Source organism: Cololabis saira, chromosome 1 (assembly GCF_033807715.1).
Source record: "Cololabis saira isolate AMF1-May2022 chromosome 1, fColSai1.1, whole genome shotgun sequence".
NCBI lineage: Eukaryota > Metazoa > Chordata > Actinopteri > Beloniformes > Belonidae > Cololabis > Cololabis saira.
In genome coordinates this window covers 19,453,436-19,466,499 of record NC_084587.1, presented here as the reverse complement: position 1 = coordinate 19,466,499, position 13,064 = coordinate 19,453,436, and the positions used below count along the sequence as shown (strand labels likewise).

Sequence of the window (13,064 nt, the reverse complement as noted above, 5' to 3'; positions counted from 1 at the left end):
TGGTCACATGATTTAAGTTCACGTCCTGCTTTTAGAATACCCAATCAGCAAAGACCACCCACCAGGTAGCCCCTCTAGGCCGAAAAACTACTACACGGCTGCTTTTTGCCAAGAAAAATTCCCCTTAAGAGGGAAGAAACCTTGAGCAGGACCTGCACTCAAGGTTTCAGAAAGAGATCAGAAAGCGAGAATGAAGAACAGAGAAAGGAGAGACACATATATTGCCAAAGGTACAAAAGACAAGATACATTAGTATTAATGATTCATTAGCTGCAGAACTAAGAGTTATATCTACATATTACTGATACATGGTTAGTTGGTGTTCTACAGAGACGACTATATAAACAGGTGTAGACAGGAGACACTGAGGTGGACAGAGGGCGGGACTGCAGGTCAACATGCAGCTCTGGAAGCTCTGGCCTGCAAACATACAGACGAGAAAAGGAGGAGGCAGACCAGTACAAGAAACTACAACAATTATTCTTATGAGATACTTCTAATCGATAACTGTGGATTGAGCTGGAGAACGGAAAGAGCGGAAGAGGAGAGAAGAAGGGGTGTGGATCATATTGGTGTCCCCCTGTAGCGTAGGTCTACAGCAATATATCTACAAAGAAGTTATCTTTTAAAAAAGCTGCTCTAGTGTTGTCCTTTAGCTGCAGCTATAACTACTGCCCCTAACACACTAGAGTTTACACTAACTATAGTTTTACTAAACAGAAAGATTTAAGTTTAGTTTTAAAGGTGGAGGTGGTGTCAGCCTCCTTAACCCAGATTGGAAGTTGGTTCCATAGTAATGTTTCCTAATAGCAGAAGGCCCGTCCTCCAGATCTACATTTGGATACTCTAGGAACTACGAGTAAACCTGCCCTCTGAGAACGGAGAGCTCTATTAGGAACATTAGGTACTATCAAGTTTTAAGAATATCATGCAGCTAGGCGGTTTTGGGCTTTATATGCAAGTAAAATTTAAAATGTTCACTTTATTGTTTATTTTTACGGGGAGCCAATGGAGGAAGGCTAACACTGGAGAGACGTGGTTTCTCTTGTTGAATTCTGTCAGCACTCGCACTGCTGCATTTTGGATCAGCTGGAAGTTATTCAGTGAATTACTTCGCCTTCCTCCTAATAATACATTACAGTAATCTAGTCTAGAAGATACAAGGGCATAAATTAGTTTTTCAGCATCACTGCGGGAGAAGATGTTTCTAATCTTTGGGCTATTACGGGGATGGAAAAACGCTGTCTTACAAACCTGATTAATATGCTGTTTTAACGACAAATCCTGATCGATGTATATTCAAGTACTGTTTATAACATGCCTTGATTTAGTGTGTAATTCTTTTTAGGGCCCGAGCACCTTCAGTGCGAAGGCCCTATTGTATCTGTAGGAATTCTTTGTATTATTTTTCTGACGAAAGGAGGGCCTTTTTGCCCCCCTAAACGTGCCCAAAAAGTCACCAAATTTTGCACGCAAGCCAGACCTGGCGAAAAATTTGATATTTAATGGTTTGCATTCATGGGCGTGGCAAAATGGCTCAACAGCGCCCCCTTGAAAACTTTGTGCCTCAAGCCCCACGATACGGTTTGACGTACATGCACGAAAATCGGTACACCCCTGTATCATGGCGCAACCTTAATAAAAGTCTCTTGGCGCCATGCCCGAAACCGAACAGGAAGTCGGCCATTTTGAATTAATTGTGTAATTTTGGCGCAATTTATGCCATTCCTTCGGCAGTTAATACGGCCCCAACCGTAACGTGCCTCCAAGTGTGTTATACATCAAAATGTGCGTCTCCATCCTCCGACACCACGCATTACTTTTCTCTTTCAAAAGCGTTACCTTGGCGACGCTAGACGCCAAAATGCGCGCCCAGCCTTCATCTGATTGGTTCAGACAGAAAAAACCTTGCGCCTCAAGCCCCATAATACGGTTTGACGTACATGAACGAAAATCGGTACACGTCTGTATCATGTCACAACTTAAAGAAAAGTCTCTTGGCGCCATGGCCGAAACCGAACAGGAAGTCGGCCATTTTGAACATTCTGAATTAATCCCGTAATTTTGGAGCAATATATGCCATTCCTTCGAGAATTAATACGGCCCGAACCGTATCGTGAACCCAGATGTGTTATACATCAAAATGTGCGTCTCCATCCTGCGACTACGCACATTACTTTTCTCTTTCAAAAGTGTTACCCTGGCGACGCTAGACGCCATAAGGCGTGCCCCCCTTCATCTGATTGGTCCATATTTGATAGTTCCCCAAAAGTCACCAAATTTTGCATGCAAGCCAGGCCTGGCGATAAATTTGATATTTCATGGTTTGTATTAATGGGCGTGGCAAAATGGCTCAACAGCGCCCCCTAGAAAACTTTGTGCCTCAAGCCCCACAATACGGTTTAACGTACATGCACGGAAATCGGTACACACCTGTATCATGTCGCAACTTAAAGAAAAGTCTCTTGGCGCCATGGCCGAAACCGAACAGGAAGTCGGCCATTTTGAATTAATTGTGTAATTTTGGCGCAATTTATGCCATTCCTTCGGCAATTAATACGGCCCGAACCCTAATGTGCACTCAGGTGTGCTATACATCAAAATGTGCGTCTCCATCCTGCGACTACACGCATTACTTTTCTCTTTCAAAAGTGTTACTGTGTCGACGCTAGACGCCAAAAAGCGCGCCCCCCCTTCATCTGATTGGTCCATATTTGATAGTTCCCCAAAAGGCACCAAATTTGGCATGCAAGCCAGGACTGGCGATAAATTTGATATTTCATGGTTTGCATTAATGGGCTTGACCTAATGGCTCAACAGCGCCCCCTAGAATACTTTTCTCTGCCATAACTTTTGAAAGGTTTGACATACAGACTCGTGGGTGGTGTCATGGGACTCGGTATTGAGTCCTTGACCATAATTGGTGAAAATTAGCCACGCCCCTTCTTCTGATTGGTTGTCCCTATTTCCTGCTATAACATTTCAATGTTTTGACATAGAGAGTCGTGGGTGGTGTCATGGGACTCTGTAATGAGTCCTTGAGCTTCTTTGGCCTTAATTAGCCCCACCCCTTCTTCTGATTGGTTGTCCCGATTTTCTGCTATAACTTTTGAATGGTTTGACATAGGAAGTCGTTGGTGGTGTCATTTCTGATATGCTTATGGGGGGCGGTGGCCATGAGTGCGAGGGCCCGTTCATCGCTGCTTGCAGCTTTAATTTTTAATTAAAATTGAACAACAACACCTTGAATGCCTGCTGTATGGAAGTTTTTAGTGAACAGTTTGCATCCGTAAACTAAAAAGAGCTTTTTACACGGCAAAAGCCTATTCCTAAGAAAGGTTTTTAAACAAGCCTTGTCTCAAGAAATTTTGAGACAATTTTACTCGCTTTAAGATGTCCAGTCCAAGAACACTTTTGAACCTCATTGGCAAAGAAATATTTGCTCAAAATAAGACATTTTCAACTAGATTTAAGGAATATTAGGCTCATTTCTGTTGTTTTTGCAGCGTAGCCACTGACATCATCCAGTGGTTTATTAACTGAGGTCGTAAAGCTTCCAGTTTGGCATTGGGCCATCGCCGTCTTTTAGAGCTGACTGAGAATAACCATATCTGGAGTAGGAGGTGATGGTTAAAAGCTTATTAGACATAAAAATATAAATATATAATATATATATAATATAAATAAATAAAAATATTTGAACATGTTTCTGTCGGCCCCCACCACACTGAGGTGAAGCAAATAATGACTCTGTAATAACTTGAGAGGAAAACTTATTGGTATATATATTTTTCTTGTTTGAAGTTAATTAGTTAATTAAAGTTAAGTTTAACTTCTTCTATGTCGTTTTGAGAATATGTTCACCGTATAGAAGTTCTATTAGATATGTTTAAAAGTATCAGCGTCCATAGTCAAATGAACTTGAATGTCTGAGAGGTGTTTTCTGAAAATACTGTGCTCTGACTCAACGGATGCCATATTCCTTTGGAGGTTTCCTTCACTAACTGTGGTTTTGGGTGTTTTTATATGTGTGGTTTTGCTTCTTTTTTTTATTGTTTGGTCTCCCAGATGCAATAGTTTTCACAGGTGATGCTCTGGTTGCTGTTTTACCATGAGGGAGATGAGTGTAGCAGCTAATGATATCTCTATGTGTTGTTGTAGCTAGAATTGTTAATAAAACCTGACTTGCAGAATTTACCGAGTCAACTGACTGCTTTGAGCTCCACCTGTCAATTTTAAACTTTATTTAAATTCTGCAAGTCAGATTTGATTAACAATGAAGGAAACTTCCAAAGGAATATGGCATCCCATGAGTCCATGCACCATCCCACCTGACAGTGCTTCAGCATGGACAGCTGCCACTACAATAATATGTGGCTTGTATTGGTAGTTGCACAATTAAAGCAATTGAAATGAATAACTAAACACTTCTCATAGCAAACAAGGGGATTAAATAGCCAAACATATTAAATGAGATGTTTCACTTATCGCTCCGCTGTCCTTGCTGGAAGCCATGTTGACCTGACCGAAATGCGCATGCATATAGTGCGGTTTGAATGGCTTAATGTGATTGGCTTATGAGTAAATTGTCGCCCACGTGGGGTGCGTTCTTATGATTGGCTGAAACGAGGAAGATATCTGATTGGTTGCAGATAATTCCGTGTTTAAAAAACACAAATGCAGCGAAGTTCACAGACCACAAACCGTTTGTAAATCAGTTATATTCGTGCGTGCATCAATAATACGTTTGTGTATCTTGCCCTACGCATGTGTGAATCAGCCTGTGCATTTGTGACTATTGAGACTGTTCTAGCTCCATAACAAATGTGATATTTTCCTTCTAACTGAAAATATAATGAACTGTAGCTCTGTTGTGTAAAAGTTGGCTTTCTAGTTGAACATCCAGGTTCTAATGTTAATGCACTGCTCATCGGTGAAATAACATGCTAGTAAAGAAAGCAATATGTATCAAATACTAGATTCTCAAGTGTTGAGGTAAAGAAAAAAAGCAGGTTAGGGGATTTTATATTAAACAAGGATATCATCGTGCTGTCTGGGTAAAGTGGATATCAAAGGTGTTCCAAGCTTTTCTAAACACATGAATCACTGAAAAACCTGACAGGTTTGTGTATATTTTTCAGACGGCCTCCCTTAGAAGACGTTCACAGCATTGGAGTTTGATGTTTGCAAGGAAAGGAATAAAAATAGTCGTGTGAAGAATGAAAAACAGAGGGCTTAGTGGCTGCACAACCAGATTGCCAGTTTAAGACATCTACACGATTGGTTAAGATCTGCATAATTGGTCTAAGTCAATTCTGGTGATGGAGAAGGTAGTAGACTGTTTCCTGAGGCCATTTAAACATCTGACTGCATGCAGGCCGACTCGAGCCTCATGCGGATGGTGTAACTTTCGGTCAGCAGATATGGTCTTCAGCTGTCTTGTTCTCATTCCTTCCTCCGGGGCTGGTCCGCTGCTCGGGCTAAATGCTAAGTGAAAGGTTGTGCGTCAGCAGCTGGGTTGGCAGAAGCTTGTTTTTTCTCGCTTCCTCCTGCCAATCTGTGCATAAAGCTGCCACGCTGCTTCGTGAGCGAGTCCGGCTGCTGTAAATAAACTTGGATATAAATCACAGCGTTATGAGGGAAGCTGAAGATGATTTGGAGCTCGAACAACAGTGACTTATTGTAAGCCAAGGCATTCAGAGCTTTTATTGAAATGAAGCCCAGCGTGATTTACTTTGAGTTCCGAACACTCATGTTATTTCTAGTTTGAGATACTGGACGCAAAAACTGGGTTAAAATGCAATTGTGAACTAGTTTCCTGCCTTGCCAATCTCTTAAAAAAAAAAAAAAATAGATTCATGAAATTAAATATCAGAGCTTTTCGTTCACTATTATTGACAACATTTTTAAACATGTAATTAGGAGGCGCAATAGTAGTAAAGATGTAAAAAGGTGTAAAGATAACATTTTCAAGCAAGTTAAAAAAAGAAGTTAAACGAGAAATATTTGAACCCAGAAGCTTAAAGTTAAACCCTCTGCCTGATAAAAGCAGTTTTTTTTTCTTTTGGTAATGGAGACATATGCCCTTTTTGAGCAGTTTCTTTAGGTTTTTTGAAATGTCTGTAATGTATTTTGTTCAAAATATTCCAGAAACAAATGACAAAATCAAATTTTTCCATATGTTTCTACCCTCTGGTCACAACAGCTGCTATGATGCCAATCCACCCATTTCTGTCAGTTTGTTTTTGTTTTCAATACATATACATGTGAATACTTACAATCTGTCCTACAAATTTGCAACTGCCCACTTTGATGACGCAGAAAATGCATCCTGATGTTAAACTCGTTGGAGATGAAGATGGTGAAGTTCTACTCTGATATGGGTCTGCGATGTCACAGTATCTTGCAAACGTCAACAGCTCCATGAATGACATTCTCAGACTCAGGCCGGCCAGAACTAAGCGTCGGGGTGATGCTATGACTGAGTTTTTGATTTGGTATATATTTTAAACGCACATATTTGTGCCCTCAAGCACAGAAAAGCCTTTTTTCCTTCCACCATCACAAATCCCCTTTAAAGCAAACATCTATTACTAAGAGTTTATGTCCTGCTCTCATACATACATCAGGACAGCCAATATTTTATCACTCTTCCTCTGTCTACTTATCAGGCTTTATGAAAGGCCTGCACTCGTATCACAAACACTCAGCTGCTCACATCACTGCACTGTTCGCAGCATCAGTGAGTGGCGCGTAGATAGCAAACCGAATTAAATGAAAGCATATCAGCCGACTGCTTATTGACATTTAATAGTGGGACATCATTATCTGGGTCAAGGAGCGAATACGGTACTAGCTGCTCACCGGTTTTTCACATACTTGTTTTATCTGTAAAAAGGTCAGTTGGGAAAAGTGCCTTTCACAGTTGTATAGCCCCCCCAACGTGATACCTGTTTGGTTTGTCATGATATTGGGGATGTTCATAGAGCCTTGACCTTTAAGTTGCTTATCTCTAATTTCCTGCTTTTTGACCTCAGATATCGGCCTCCTTTGCTTGTTCTGTTTTTTTTTTTTGCAGTGGTGCTTATAATGATAACAACAGTAATAATACCAAACCACACAGTAGCAGGATTTCTCCTGAAAAGGTGATTAAAAATACTGAAGACGATTGTTACTAATTAACGTTGAAAATTAGTTTAAAGAATGTCTTTCAAGTAAGGGTTTATGACCAGTTACGGTGGTCCCGAGTATGTTCGCGTATTTTTTATTATGAACAACAAAGCCTTTCTTTTCTTACTCTAATTGGGTCACTCAGGTATTCATAAGACAACTGCTTTTCATTTAATTATTGTTAAAAGGGAATGACAGATTGTTCCAATGAGGAACAGAATTGTCCACATCTGTGGAGAAGGGAATAATAATCTCATGGAAATACTGAAGAAGAATATCCTGTTGGCTAAAAAAAAAAGCGTATGCACAAAAATGCCAGGCACTTAAAAGGCTCTGTGAAGCCGTAGACATTTCTAGACATGTTAAAACTATAGTTTATCAAGCAGAATCTTTTTCTATTTTTTTATTTTCTCTCTATTTTCTCTTAAAGTTGCAGCGTCTGCAGTCGTGTACCCTGGCAGCGTCACAGCAGGAAGGTGATGCTGCCGCTTTAAATCCTCTGCCTCTCTCTCTCTCTCTCTTGCTCTCTCTCTCGCTCTCCCTCACACGCACACACACACACGGATGCACATACACACACACACACGAACACACTCCTTGTGTCTCCGTCCCTCAGAAGAAGCTGGCAGTCGAACAGGGAACTCATTCAGTCTGAGGTGGAAAAAAAAGCATCACAGTCGGTTCCGCAGGGTTCATGACTAAGCAAAGACGTTGACCTAACAATCTCTGACACTCAAACCAAAGTTTTTTTCACTTCACAAACATACCATGAACGGCGAAGATTCTGCTAAGCGCCGGCAAGGAGATTTCAGCCACTAAAAATGCAAGTCACCTAACTGTGCGTTGCTATGCAACTAGAAATAACTCCTACGAGCTGCCTTTAGCTGCTGACAGCACCATGAATAAAAATATGACAATGACCTGATAATTTGTCCTGCGCTTAAAAATCTCTGCAAGTAATTATGGAGAGCATGCACAGAGCTCCAGTTGCAGCTGTTCATTTCAGCTCAGACACCATTACTGTCCCAGCATGCATATTAGTTTGTTGCACAATTATCTCACAAAAACATGCACATGTCACATCCTAACAGTCATCGAAAACACGACATGACATTAATGCGATGTGAGATCTTTTTCACACGAAACCAAAGAGTTGACCTGGCAGCAGTGACGCTCCTGCAGGAGCATGTCATCCTCTTGGAGCAGCTTGTATGAAATGAAGAGGGCGTTGTTGGAAAAATCTGCAAAACTACAAGTCAAATGTTTAGTTAAGATGTAAATTTAACTCTACAAGCTGTGCGTCTGTGTAGTATTGGTCAGACACCTCACTGGGAGTGAAATTAAACAGTTAAAGGAGCATGAGGCAGGATTGAGGCAGGATTTATGAAAAAAAATTGTATACGTTTTAAGTTTTCTAGTAATAATGTCAGATGAAGAGTTCCAAACCTAAAAGAATGAGCCCTCTAGTGTATCTCTCCGTTGCCTTGAACATGCTGTGTGCTGCAAAATGTACAATTGTGCCCGGAATTTCCCGCGCTGTCCTGCGGATGTGACGTCACATGACGCTGCATGCGCGTTCTCCCCGTTCTCCCCGTTCTCCCATGCCGGCTTTGCTGTTGGCTGCAGTACCCCCGACGGCCGTCGTGGCGAAGGGTGGCGCTAATGAGTCTCATTTATTAAAAGGAGCCTCATGCTCCTTTAAAGGGAATATTTATTATCTGTTGGAAGATTGTTATGCCTGTTTTATGTTTACATTGGTTTGTTTTTGTGCACTCTTGCAAGAAGATTATATAAAATCAACTAGAGTGGTGTGATTTTATTGCTTATTAAGGTAATTAGCACGTATGGTAATGTACAGATATGAGAAGTGCAGGCTTCCGTTTTACTGCATCCACCAGAGCAGAGTAGCATCAGGTTTTCATGTTATATTCAGAATACGAAGAGAGCTGCTGCTGCTGCTGCTGCTGCTGCTGGCTGCTGCAGGCTTCCACCCCGAGGCTCAAAGTAGCAACCAGCTGTGGTAAAGTATCTAAAGGGTCGAAAGGCACCACAGATCGTGGAGATTTTTGTTGTCCCCATGCATCGGTCAGAAAACAGGCCTTTATTCCGGTGAACAGCAACCTTAACTGCAAAGTAAATCCATCAGGGCAGAAAGAAATCTTATCTCATTACCAGCGAAGGAGAGAGGGAGAGGAGCACACAGCAAGACCTCCAGAGGCGGATGAAAAGAAATCGGATTCAGAACGTGATCTGCACTGTGATTGTGGACTGTTGGGGTAGTACAATACAGTCCTGCTCCTGCTGAATTATGCAAACTCCAAGTGAAGAAATATTTACCAAAACCCCAGAGGAACAGATGTCATGTCAGCAAATTGTTTCTTTGACAGAAATATCTGGAGTGCTGCTGACAAATATAATAAAAATGCATGCAGTTTCTTTCAGGGAGATGTTTATTAACAAGAACATTATCGTAGAATGATGTTCGCTTGTGTGTTACAGTATTCAGAAAGTCCTCATTCACTGGTACGTACGATTTTTAGCTCATCTGATTGCACTGTATGTCTCCTACTAAACATATCTAGGCTGGAGATAAGAGCCGCAGTACTGCCAACTTTGAGATGACGGTGCTTTATGAATACCAAATTAGTGCATGTTCATACTGCATTCAGCTTTCCTGCAGTGAAAGGACTTCTAACGGGAGTGATAGAGTAATAGATAAGCAAGACTCATGTGTAAAGAGGGTTCGGTTGATATTGGTTTTCGTTTAGATCAGGATTAACAGACAGAGGGACATTTGTGTCAATCAGCAGATGGAAGAAGCTGACATGAGTGTCCTTGATGTTGGGTGGAGTGATGTGAAGAGAGGGGGGGGGGCAAGGAAGCGGGAATAATGTTGCAGGCAATTTATTCAAGGAACACATCTTTCTAGCTCTCTTTTTTCTTAGGGCTGTCAAGAAAGGTAGAAGTTGAATTAGTGAGAAGACGGATGCATTGTAGTGTTGTAAGATATCGGGAGAATCTTCTGGAGTAAGGTGTGGCCTTTTTTTTCTCTCTCTGTTTTTTTTTTTACCTGAATGAGTGCCAAATGAAATCATGTTTTGAAAAATAACTTTTTTCTTTAAGTTTATTAATTGTAAATATTTTAAATTAATTTTAATCCATCTTTTCTACAGTGTTTTTGAACAGATCCCAGCCGTTTTTGTCAAGGTGTTATTGAATGAATGCTTTTTATTTGACTCAGGAAGGTTGCAAAGTATGCTGCCATGATACGAGCCGTTATGCTGTTATTTTTATATACTTGTATTAACAAAGGACATGTAAATAAATATGAGGACAGGAGGGTAGCATTTAGGCTCACTCAATGCATGTAGGCATGTAGACATGGTCAAGACGATCTGCTGCAGTTCAAACCGAGCATCTAAATGGGGAAAAAAGGGGATTTTGGTGACTTTGAATGTGGCATGGTTGTTGGTGCCGGGCGGGTATTTCAGAAACTGCTGATCTACTGGGATTTTCACTCACAACCATCTCTAGGGTTTACAGAGAATGGTCTGAAAAAGAGAAAATATCTAGTGAGTGGCAGTTCTGTGTGCGCAAATGCTTTGTTTGATGCTCATAGAAAGGCAACAGTAACTCAAATAACTACTCGTTACAACCGAAGTATGCAGAAGAGCATCTCTGAACGCACAGCACGTTGAACCTTGAGGCGGATGGGCCACGGCAGAAACATGCCCCAAACTGTTTACCCTGATGCATCATCCAGAAACGGTAGTCTTTCTTTTCATCATGGGGAGTAAACACATGGACATGTTTCTCACCTCAAGGCGTTACTCCAGAGGTGTGAAAGGGTTGCACTGTGAGAGCGAGGTGTCTGTGTACAGCTGTGTGTGTGCCTCTGGAAATAATGACCGATGAGAGAAAGAGGGACTTCCCATTTCCCCTCCTCTGCTCCGTCAAACCACACGCACCTTCTGCATCCACATGACCACAGATTTATATAGTTTTAGCTTCTGCTGCTGCTTTTGAGTGATACCTTTCTACTTAAATGAGGTTATATCTTGTATACATATTCTGGGTATGCACACAGGCCTCGTTTTCTTGCTTGCTGGCCATCTCTTACGTGGTCTTTCACCACGCTTCCCTCTGCGTCAGGGGTTAGGTGGGCTGCCAGGCATTTCTTCTGGCACACTGGAAGTGGGGGAGAAGTCTTTCCTGTGATGTATCCTCTTCCCCCTCATGTGATTGGTGTTTCTGTTTCCAGTGAAACAAAAGTCTACACTGCAGTTGAATAATTTAGCAGGACAAAATGCATGCATATGCATATGCTCAAGATACAAATGGCCTAATTCAGGTAGCGCATACGCGCATATCAGTGTTTCTGGAAGTCCTGATACAGCTGTTTGCTCTCCGGCTGCAGGCTGAAATAAAACAGCGTGCTGTCATTTCTCTCTCCGGTTATTAGCGTGAATAATGACACAGAAACATCTGCCTCATACTGTTTAATTACAACGCATTAGCCTCAGCATTTGATATTAAATAAAAAATAATTGATACCTGGAGTCATCTGTTATAATGAGACACATTATTTACTCCAGGATGATGCAGTTTTATAATCTGTAGTTAAGGTTTTGGCAGTTCATCTGTCTTCCTGCACTTTCTTTTTTTTATCTAAGTGGTTAAATCATCCCTCTTCTATAGTATTTTTTCTTTAAAAGGGCTAAACAAAATTGGATCCTTTCCACAGAGGAGAAAATAAAAACACACAGTTCTCTGATTAGTCATCCTTTGCCTTCTCCATGCAAGGCGATTTTATTTGTGCAGCTCAGACAGAAAATAATTTGGAAAAGCAGCAAATGCAATCGATGATGCTGAAGCAAATTTAAGCGAATTAATCACCACCTCAAGATAATGTGTGGAGGAACACTAAACAGTGTTCTTAAAATCAGTTACCATAAAATAAAAGATTGCTTAAATTGTAAGCACACTTTCTGCACATTACATTAAATCCTAAAAGTTTTCAAGTTTTCCAGCAGTTTTGTGTTTGACAGTTTTATTGTTACTAAATAATGCCAAGTAAAGGGTAAATACAAAATGTATATACAACGTGACACCTATATCTGGGACTCCAAACATCAGAATGCTCCTTAGATCTAAAAGTTTGTCATTTTTCTTTTTCTTTCTCTAAATGGGACAGTCAGCACTGCCATTATGTTTTCCTGTTTGCAAAAGCTTCTTCAAGACAATCTGACATTTTAAAAGTCTGACATCTGTGTCACATTTTTAACATGTCCTTTTTAAAGAAAGAAGGTTTGAGACCTTCTTCACTTAGGAACTTTCCCAGAAAACCAATAGGGCAAGTGTTAGTTATAGTCAGGTAAAGCTTGGAAGATAGTACAATAAAACTACAGAATAATGAGACCAAAGAGAAGATTTGTGGGATTGAAAGAGGATACGTGGGAGGTTGGTGCGGCAGGAAGATGCAGACAGAGAAATATGGAAATGGATGATTGGCTGCAGTGACCCCTGAAGGTTAAAGCTGGAAGAAAAGAACTGCCAAGACAGCAGTTACTAAGGTGTCACCTCTGTGTGCACACTCAGACCCCCCTCACGTGGATAAATCTGTCTTTGTTTATGGTGTTTGTGACAGATGCTAAACTGTTGCTGGACTGACAGCTCAACTTAACTGCTGGGTTTTTCTGCATCTGGAGACGGCTGCAGGTAGCAGCTTTGCATCGCCGAGTTTCCAGACAGACGTCGCTATTACATTCTCAAAACAAGAAAAATAGACCGAAGCAGGTCAAAAAGCATTTACATTGGGCCAAGGATGACTTGAAACGATTTCCTAATTTAAAATAATGTATTAATGTTGATCACCAGGTAGATGAGATAATGAT

At 41.0% G+C, this 13,064-nt stretch overlaps 1 protein-coding gene across 2 annotated transcripts in view; it reads left to right on the top strand.

The window, feature by feature from the left end:
- The window catches only part of fbxo41 (F-box protein 41), a 72,777-nt gene that overhangs the window by 26,807 nt on the left and 32,906 nt on the right, over positions 1–13,064 (top strand). The window lies entirely within an intron of this gene.